Here is a 10,434-nt window from a genome sequence, read left to right as displayed (position 1 = left end):
TGCATCAACAGTAACTTGACCAAGTCGAGATAACAGAACATTGAAGAATTGTGTATGCTATTCCTTTCCCCAGATCACTGCATCCTCTTCAGAAACACCTAATTAACACTACTGACAGAGAATAGTGCTCATTTGTCAGGAAAATTATTTCTAGCTATTAGCAATTATTTAGTTCTCCTACTTTCTTTATGTACTTTCCTTCTTATATTTTTGCTTGCTATCTCCTGAATGAAATAAAAATACTGTACTTTTATTTTTAAAGAATTGAGAAAAAATTCAAGATTGTTTGTATGCATGAATTATGTGTGTCCCCTCTCTCTTTCTCTCTCTCTTTCTCTTATGAGTGTGTGTGTGCATGTGTGTGTGTGTGTGTGTGTGTGTGTGTGCGCGTGCACGCAAGCATACATATGTGGTCTGTTTCTTTTACCCTTTTCATTCGTAAAAGATGGATGGTATGAGAATGGGAGAATAATAAGATGGAGGGAAACAAACCTTCCAAAGCATATTTCTTAGATGATAGTGTCTCCCCCAACTTATGTTTCTGGATGAAGTATAGCACACTGAAAGGCAGCAAGTGTATCACAAGTAGGAAATTTCAGTGGACAGAGTCCTCACTGAGAGGGAACCAAAGTGCATTTTTTTTTAAATTGGAAAATATATAGTGGTGCTTCGTGAGATTTTTACTTAAAGAAACAAATTATTGCTTTTCTCACACAAATGCTGTAGGGGAAAAATACAATGTGTGCTTGTAAAACACAGAGGAAATTCAACAGCCATTTATAAAATCTATCAATTTTATGGTTTGGGAATGTATATACATGCATATCGTATTTCATTTTATCCCACCTGTCTTTCATATTGTCTGTTTTTATTCACTTCTATCTTTTTTTTAAATCTCCTTTTTCCTCTGTGTTACTTCAGAAGCCACAAAATTAAGCAGTTGGGATTTGGAGACTGCACAGAGACAAAAAGATCAGCAAGCATTTCTAAAACTCTTAGATGTATTTATCAGAGAGGGTGTACTGCCTGCTTTTCAGGTGTGTGGCCCAAAGCCTGTAAGATTTCATTAATAATCAACAGCTGGTGCCACCTAGTGTCTGTCCTTTCCAGTCATCAGTTGAACCAAATAGCAAGCGCTTCTTAAGTCACAAATGAAGGAAACATAAACTACAAACTAATAAAAGAATTCACAGTTAGCAGAGTCCAGTGGCTGATTTAAATTACATTATCTTCAAACACCCCCTCCACCTTTTGTAAGTAACTATGGTAACAGCAGTGCAGTATGAAACAGTTAGGAAGCTCACATATTTTTCATAGGAAACAATTCACAAAAGAAGAGTTCGACTAAAGAATTTAGGAAAAGAGTGTCCCCTCCAACTTCCACTTAAAATCACAATGAAAAGTTGAGAAATGCACAGGAGAGAGGAAGGAAGTATTTTAAACAATAGTTAGATACAGTTAAGATTTTGGCATCTACCTCAAATCAATACTGATTTGGATGCAAATTTCTGTCAGTCTTTGAGCACCTTAAATATCAACCAAGTATTAGGACAGACCATACAGGACTCAACTGTATTACAAAGAAATAATCAGACTTTAAAAGCCATATTATTAGAATGTGTTGCTACTAATTGCACATCTTGAAAACTATTTTTATTGCTGCTATACATATGAATTATGAATGACATAGATGACCCCATTCTGTATGCTTCAAGGTTAAAAAAGTACTCTTCAAATTCTTGCTTATTTTTCCAAACATATGCTAGTAATTAATTTGAATGAATATAAACAAGTATAATTAGTCTGCCAGTTTGCAATTGGTTCACTGATATTTAAATACATGTTGTTAACTCACTCTTTCTAAGAGGAATACGTAATTGAAAAACATGAACTAACATTCAGAAAAAAAAGTTACATAACAGGCAGTGGTGTTCTTCAACCAGTCTGCCTGGGATATTATAATTACTAGAAAATAAAAGATCCACTGCCTGTGAGCAACACTGTGTATACTAAAAGGTCATATAAGATATTTGTGTATAATAGACTATTAACTTCGGTAATTTAGAAACTTGGGCTACTAATGAGATGGTGTAGTGAGCTGAAAGCTTCTGTATTACTTAGTGAAAAATCATGCTTTTCCTACTCAAGACAATCTATTTCTGTATTATTTGACATCTATTTTAAGCAATCAGTTGTTAAAAACAGTTTTGAATGTTTTATTTTCTTGTTACCCTAGTGGTGATAAAATTTATTTCAGTATATTCAGTCCAATATACACCCACTGATAGATCCCTACGATACTATATAAAGATAGTATATAGAAATGAGGAATAGTTTCTACTAAAAGCGTACATTGTTCTCCTTTTCCTCAAAACTTTATTTTTGGAGCAAGATCCAATCCAGGCTGGTGTTCTGTTTGTTTAAAAGTACTTTGTAATCTTCTGATTGAAAGAAATATTGCCAAACAGAAAGAGGGCTTTGGTAATTGTACACAGGCAGGGAATAATATAAGGCAAAACTCATTAAGATCCCAAATAAATAAATAAGTGCTCTAGCTTTCAATAATTTATCATTTTCTGTCATTTTCCATTAACAGCTTTCAAAGCTCTATCTGAAAGAAGCTGATACAGAGGAATTAAGAGCAGTAATCAAGCGAGAAATGATAGACCAGCTGGGTCGACATCAACTTGGCAAAACGTGAATACAGTTCAATAGCTGAAACAGATGCTGGAGTTGTTGGAAAAGCCTGCAGGAGATATTGATATATTTTCTTCATATAATGCACAATGACTGAATTAATGTCAAAAGCTAGAAATTGATGAGTAGAGATGACTGACAGCCAAGTATAGCAATTCTAACCTCTCCAAGCACTGTACATTCTCCTTTCTCTCAGTGTCTGAATATGCCAATATATCAATCAGTCCTTGCAAGCAAATTACATTTGACTGAGCTGGGCTAGATTTCCACCTCTCCTGTCATCATTTACCTGGAGAATGATAGACCCCTGAAAAATACTTTATTCTAAAATCTTCTGACACTGAATTCTATCCCAGAACTGTTTCACTGAGGTTGGAAGCACGCACCCCCCCCCACCCCAAATCTAACGCAGCACAAGGTAATTTTAAAATCCATTCTGTAAAAGCAACACTGTTTGCAGAGTTTGAAGAGCTCGGCAACAAACCCCAGCTGCTAACAGCTGCTTTCTCAAACATATGCTTTGTCATGGTCAGCTTCTAATTGTATTCATAATGATGCAATAGCTTTAATAATCCTACCTTCCATGCCAGCTGTTTTTCCTGTCACTCCATCATGCCAATAAGTTGGCTGCTGTAACAAATCAAGATAGCGCAAAACAGCATCTTTCTCCTGATTCTGTCATCTTCCTGAAAGCATTCTATTACTGCCGACTGCTGGGAACCAGAAAGTCTATTTGAATTCCAACAGCTCCCCTTTCGCATGATTCAAGTTAGGTTAGGTGGGCATGCCTAACATGATTCTCTCAGTCATTTATTATGCAGCTGCTACAACGTCGGTGTGGTAACCACTCTGACTATCTGATACGTCAGTCGAACAAAACCTCCACCTCGGAGCAAACACATGAGCCGGAGCAGCGTTCTGCATTTAACGAGCATTCTTCCTGCCTAAAAAACGGAGGATCTGCGAATCTCTTTCAGTATCTGCTTGCTCTGGTACAGATACAAAGCCTTTGGATTAGATTCTTTTCCTAATTATACCAAAAGGAGAGTTCTTTGACACACATCACACCATTTATAGCGAAATTTAGACTGTTTTTAACTTATTTTCTCAGCCCTTTAAAGGTAAAACTCTCTCTTTTGATTCTACTTTTAAAATCAGGGGGTAGAGTGCTCAGTTCTATGCCTCTGTTTTATTATAAAATACAACACATACTTTTTCAAATGAAACTTGCCTAGTGAATTCATGGGAGCAAAATGAAACAAGAGGATTTTTCAAGAACATATTGGCTATTTTGCACGTGAAGGCTTTTAAAATCTGGTACTTTGTGTGTTTCTCCTAAGGGGGAAAAACATGCACTTAGTATTTTGACTCCAGACAAGTGCTCTTATCAGAAAGTAGGAAATGAGACTCAATGATCCTCTTCTCCAACTGACCCAGCAAGTAAATAATTACAATTTCAGAAGAAAAAGCATTGTCTTTAGGAACTACTATTCATTAATCACAATTTTAAAAATGAAGTGACAACTGTCCTTAATTTATGCAATATTTTTTTTAATTATAAAACTTCCAAGCATGCTTCCTTCTTGGGGAACTAATATACTCTGGATTTATGCTACAGGAAATGTTAAATGTTTTTATGAAAAAATATCTAAAAGAGAAAATTTCACAGATTTCACTTTTCCTCTGCATTATGAAACATTAAAATATTTCATTCAGCATATTTAAGTTCAGCTACTTAGAATCACTCTTCCTCTAAGGACTGTGTGTTTCTGTGTGCACATAAGCATATTATTAGCTACCAAACCACTGTTTATATATACATATACATAATATAGATAATATATACGGTATATTCTCTATACAATATGCCTTGTATATATACAACATATATAATATAATGTATATTATGCTATATATACTATATATGTATAATATAGGAATATATATATTATGCTATATATAGCATATATAGTATAGGAGTCATTTTACTACATATGTATATTTTATATAAACTGTGATATTATGATGGATACTACAAATATCTCCATAATTCTCATTCTTAAAAAATACAGAAGTAGAAGTATGGATTGATGAAACATAATATGCAACATCTTTTACATAGGACAGAGTACAATATAAATAAGGAAATTGTCACTGGACCAAACGATGAAGGGTGGAAAGGCAAGAGTTAATCTAGAACCTGAAGCAGAATCCAAGGATCCAACTAAATCATGCTCATGTATTTATGCCATTTGTAGCCATAAGAGCAATATGCCAAGCAAAAGTAATTTTTGAGTAAAATAATTGTTACAGATAATCCAAAATGTTTAGAATTATTTTGTGAAATAGTCTGTTATTTTGAAGAAATGTTGGCAAGTTCAATTGGATTCTGTTTGTCTTCTTGCTTTGGAAGAGAGTTGAAAATTTCCACTACTTCATATATCAAGCAAAATAAACTATAGATTATTAATAGTGATGAGTATTATATAATGATTGCTTCTGATATATGTATTTATATTATTACACATACAGATAATAAAATGACTCTTACACTAAAAACTAACATATCCAACCAGTCATAATAGATGATCCTATATTTGTGTTTACTGAAAATATTGGATGGAGGCAATCAGCAACTTTTGGGCATAAACCATTGCATTAACTACATTACTTATGCTTTATATTAGGTTTCTATAATTTGGCCATCAGACGAAGTGCATCTTTGTTCCCTCTGATTTCACTCTTGGTAAGCATAGTCTAGTCTTTGGTTCTATGAGTTAGACTTTTTCAGATTTCACATGTAAGTAAGATCTTATTCCACATTTGTTAACTCAAGGTTCAACCATGTTGTTTCAAATAACACGATTATCTTTTTTAAGGGTCAATAATGTAGAATAACAGAAGCACACACTCACAATTATCACAGCATCTTCACATATATATGTATATGTATCTTCATGTATATATATATATATGAATATACTGTGATACTTATTGACTAATTTATCAGCATATGCATATATGCTTTCTATATTGTGGTTATTGTGAATAATGCCACAATGAATATTAGAATTGAAATACTTCAATATTATTGATAAATTGGTTTTATGTCCTTTAGATATATTCCTAGGATAGGATGTTTAGGGGTGGGTACTATGTTTATGTGTGGTCCTTCTATAAGAGAAATTTTGTAGTCTGGTCCTAAGGCAGCTGTATCTAATTTATGGAAACTGCATGCTATTTTCATTATTGCTGTATTAATTTACATTCGCTACCACAGTGAACAATGGCTCTGTAGGTTTTTATTGATATTGTTTAAGTTTTCTGTTCTCTTTTGATCGATTTGCTAACCTTCAGTTCATTGTTCTTCATATTTGAGCTTTTTTAACGGTGAATGCTCTTTAGCAAGTTACATATCCTTGTTGGCTATTTCTATGTATTATTTGGGGTGAAACAGTTTATCTAGCTTTGCCAACTTTCTTCTAGAAGTACTGCTTGTGTTTTCTTTAATTTTGTGAGTTCCTTATACATTTTGGGTATTAATCTTATACACTTTGGTAATATTTTTACTCATCATTTATTACCTAATAATTTTATTATATCTTTCTGTATAATTTGAGGTACCCTACTTGGATATTTTTGTTCTTAGATGTTGTATTTTTGGTATAATCTCCAAAAATATATTGCCAAGACCCATGTCAAAAACTTTTCATGGTTTGAGTATGCCGCTCTGTTGTAGCTTGCTTGCTTTCCATTCACAGATCACTGGTTTGGTCCCTTGTAGATTCTTCAAAAAATTGTCTACATTGGCTTCCATACATTTAAATATTTAATTCATTAGTTAATTTTTATGTGTCTATAAGAATCAAATTCAATATAATTATTTTCCTTGTAGATATGCATTTTTTCAAAACTTCATTTACTAGATAGACAATTCTACTTTTTTAATTTAAAATTTTATTGATTCTTGGTGAATTTCACTTCATGCACCTCCATCCCACTTAGCTCCCTGTCTCTTCATATCTGTCCTCTACCCTTGCACTCTATCCCCTAAAAGAAAATAAAATTCTTGTTGTGGAAGCTATAGAGTATGATAGTGTATCGCAAAATATACCCCTTTGTCCACTTCTTTATTTTCAAATGTTCACTGCAATGAGTCATTGGTCAACTTCAAGCCTTCTGGATCCTGTTATACTATCCATACTGGATCCTTACCAAGATGCTTGTCATATATCCTATTGTTGGCCATGGATATCCTGCATCTTTGAATTTATACACCCCTCAACAGGCTGCAGCAGTTCATAGCTGGGGAAGATGTTATGGTGAACTAACTTAAAGCCCTGAATTTGGGTCTGGGTGGTGGCTGAGGAGGTCAGCCCACCAGTTCTCCTATATCCACACCAGGGGAAGTTCTCCAGCGCTGCCCAGACTAGCTTACCCAGTAATGCAACCTGAAGGGGCAGAGCCAGCACTCAGGGCTGATTACCAGCACCCACACCAGGACAGACAGCTCTACTTTTAAAGCCTGATCTCCAGAGCACTGCTCTGGCAAGGGGCTGGGTCAGCTGGAGAGACATTTTCAGTCTGTATTATTTGTGCCCTTTTTAGAAATGGGTTTCCATATAGGCATAGCATTCTTTATTGGATCTTTCCTAAGTTCCATTGATCTGTATTCCTGTTCCCTAACCCCAAGGACTATAATTTTGATTGTTAGACTAGATATTTGTCATAGTATCTGAACGTATAGTGTGAAATTTCCAATTTCCTTTTTTTTTTTTCTTTTCTATTTTTCTTTTTTAAGGTTCTTTGGATGATTTGGATATGAAAAGGTAACATGTGAATTTTTTTATCTTTGCCTTTACACAAAAAAGTCATTAATTAATATATTGGAGTAATTCTGCCAAATCTACAGAGTACTTTGAACAGTATGGACATTTTAATAATATTAGATACATCAATCAACAAGTGTGAAGTACTGTTTTTCCATTTGTTCATATCATCTTCAATTCTTTCATTAATGTTTTTTTCTAGATAGTTAACTTCTCTGACTAAATGTTGTTTTATTATTACTTTGATGGGGCTTAATTATTCTTTCCTTTTCTGGTAGTTTACTTGTAGTAAAATAACCTATAGGCCTTTATACATTGGTTCTATTTATTTCAACTTCACTAAAATTACATATTTTGTTGCTTTATTCAGAATTACTTGGATACAGAACCAAGTTTTATATCTATCAGTTGGTGAATATATAAGGAAAATGTGCATATACACAATGCAATATTACTCAGCTGTAAAGAAAAAAAGTGAAGCCATGAAATTTTCAGGTAAGTGGGTAGAATTGGAAAATAATTATATTAAATGAGGTTATAATTTTATTGTAATGGTGTTACCTATTTTCCCAGTCTATTTCAGCCAAAGGGCATTTGTGTATACAACACACAAGTTTGTACATACATCTACACACATACACACACACACACACACACACACACACACACACACATCCTATCATCACCTCATGTCCCTTCAGTCTTATCACCAATAAGATAACCTTATTAAAACTGGCAAGTCCCTGAAAAGTCTCCTCATATTGCTGTCTACTTTCTCCCATACTATTTCTCTCTTTAAAACAAAAGATTTATATTTTATTTTATGTCTATGAATGCATTGCATGTATGTGTACCCCTAAGACTGGAGTTACAGATAGTTGTTAGCTGTGAGTCCTGGAAAATGAATGTGGGTGCTCTGTAAGAGCAGCAAGTATTCTTAAATGCTGGGCCATCTCTCCATATCTCATCTCTATACCATGTTTTTCTTTGCTTCAATCTTATTGACTGTCCTTATTTGTCACTTGCAACATTCTCATTAGTTTTCATTTTATACTAAGAATATCTTTCTATCACATCTGCTTCTCCCATAGACATTTCTGTTTGGATGTTACAGCCTGAGAAACACCACTCTTTGTTTAAAAAATACCACTGTTCTAGGAGGCACAATCTTACAGAATTCTCCCTAAGTCTCTGACTCTTACATTTTTTTTTCTCTCCCACTTTTCCTGAGCCTTGGGTGCAGGGGTTGTTTTGCAGATGAGGTCATTTTGACTGGGCTCCACATCTTTCCTTTTGATTAGTTGTAGTTTTCTTTCAGGCTCTCATTTTGCTGCAAAGAGACCTTTCCCTGTTGAGGGGTAAACAACAACAACAAAAAAGACAATAGGTATGCTAAAGTGGATGAGGGAAAGACCAGGAGGCCTAACTCAGCACAAAGAACTGTAGGCAACTAAAGAATGCTGAGACCTGAGAAGCTGTTTTCCTAAGGGGCGAATACCCCAATTGGTTATCCAAAACCAATGGTCAGCCCTGAAAACATGTGCATGCAAGCAACAAATAGATGGGGCAGGCTGTACTTTATCGATTTAGGAATGTATGTGCAGGAGTGTGTGTGTATGTGTTTGTATATGTGTGTGTGTGTGTGTGTGTGTGTGTGTTTCTCTGTGTGTGTATGTGTGTGTTTGTGTGTGTGTGTGTATATTTCTCTGTGTGTGTATGTGTGTGTTTGTGTGTGTGTGTGTGTGTGTGTGTGTGTGTGTAGAGCAAGAATTAATAAATCAAAGACACCATGAGTTTGAGAGTGAGAGCAAGAAAAATATGGAAGTGTGGAGGGAAGAAGGAAAGGTGAAGTGGACTAATTATAATCTCAAAATATAAAATAAATAAAAATACTGCTTTCCTGACTTCAATTAATTTTGTTTTATCATCCTGTTTCACTTTTCTTTATCACACTTTTCACTACCCGATAGCTAATTGTTGACTGGCTGACTGAGTAATTTCCTCTCTCAGTAGATTATGATTTCCACAGTGGGAGTTATTTTTTATACCTGTTTCCCATGATGTTCTTAGAACATGAGAAAGGTTATAACAGAGTAGCACATTTTATCTATCTTATCTCATCTCATGTTATCTATCTATCTATCTATCTATCCCCATAAGGATATATCAATAAGATTAGGTAACAAGGAAGTTTGTCCTTTAAAAAAAAACTGTAGTTACCTTGATACTGGGTTCCATGCTTCTTCCTTTCTAAGCTTGCCTTCTGCTTTTACAGCTTGAATGGCATTGTTCCCATTCAGCTTACTGTGTCCTAAGCCTTTCACTTCTTAGTCCTATTCTTACTCTATCCACAAAGATTGACCCAACTGACAATTTGCACTAGCATTAAAATCCTTATCCCCTTAATGTTCATAAAGTTCCCATTCTATTTGATTTTTCTCTCCTTTCTTTTTCATCCAGCCAGTAATTGTTAGAGCTCTTGAGGGTGCAATCAGAGGCTCTTGATTCCTTTCGTGACTTACTCTTTTTCTGAGCTCATTTTTTTCAAGTGAGTGGTTTCATTTGCTGTCAAATCTAAAATGCTTATATATTCTGAAATCCAGAACTTAATATCCAACTCTATTGTCCAGAATACCTTGGCTTGATCATGATGCCTTAATTTTAAACTGAAACAAAAATCAAGCCCTCATCTTTCTTCCAGGTTACTGTTTCTAGAAAATCTGTTACCATTACTTCCGTTGTGAGCCTCCTTTATAATAACTTCTATTGATTCCAGTAAAAACATACATACCTATATATTGTGAGAATAGCACATATAGAAATATGGATGTTAAAAGTCACTTTTTGGTTGCCAATTAATAAGAGTAACACTAGAATATTAAGTAGTTTTTCAGCTTATAGAATGTAT

Source organism: Apodemus sylvaticus, chromosome X (assembly GCF_947179515.1).
Source record: "Apodemus sylvaticus chromosome X, mApoSyl1.1, whole genome shotgun sequence".
Classification (NCBI taxonomy): Eukaryota; Metazoa; Chordata; class Mammalia; order Rodentia; family Muridae; genus Apodemus; species Apodemus sylvaticus.
This window is presented reverse-complemented; position numbering follows the sequence as displayed.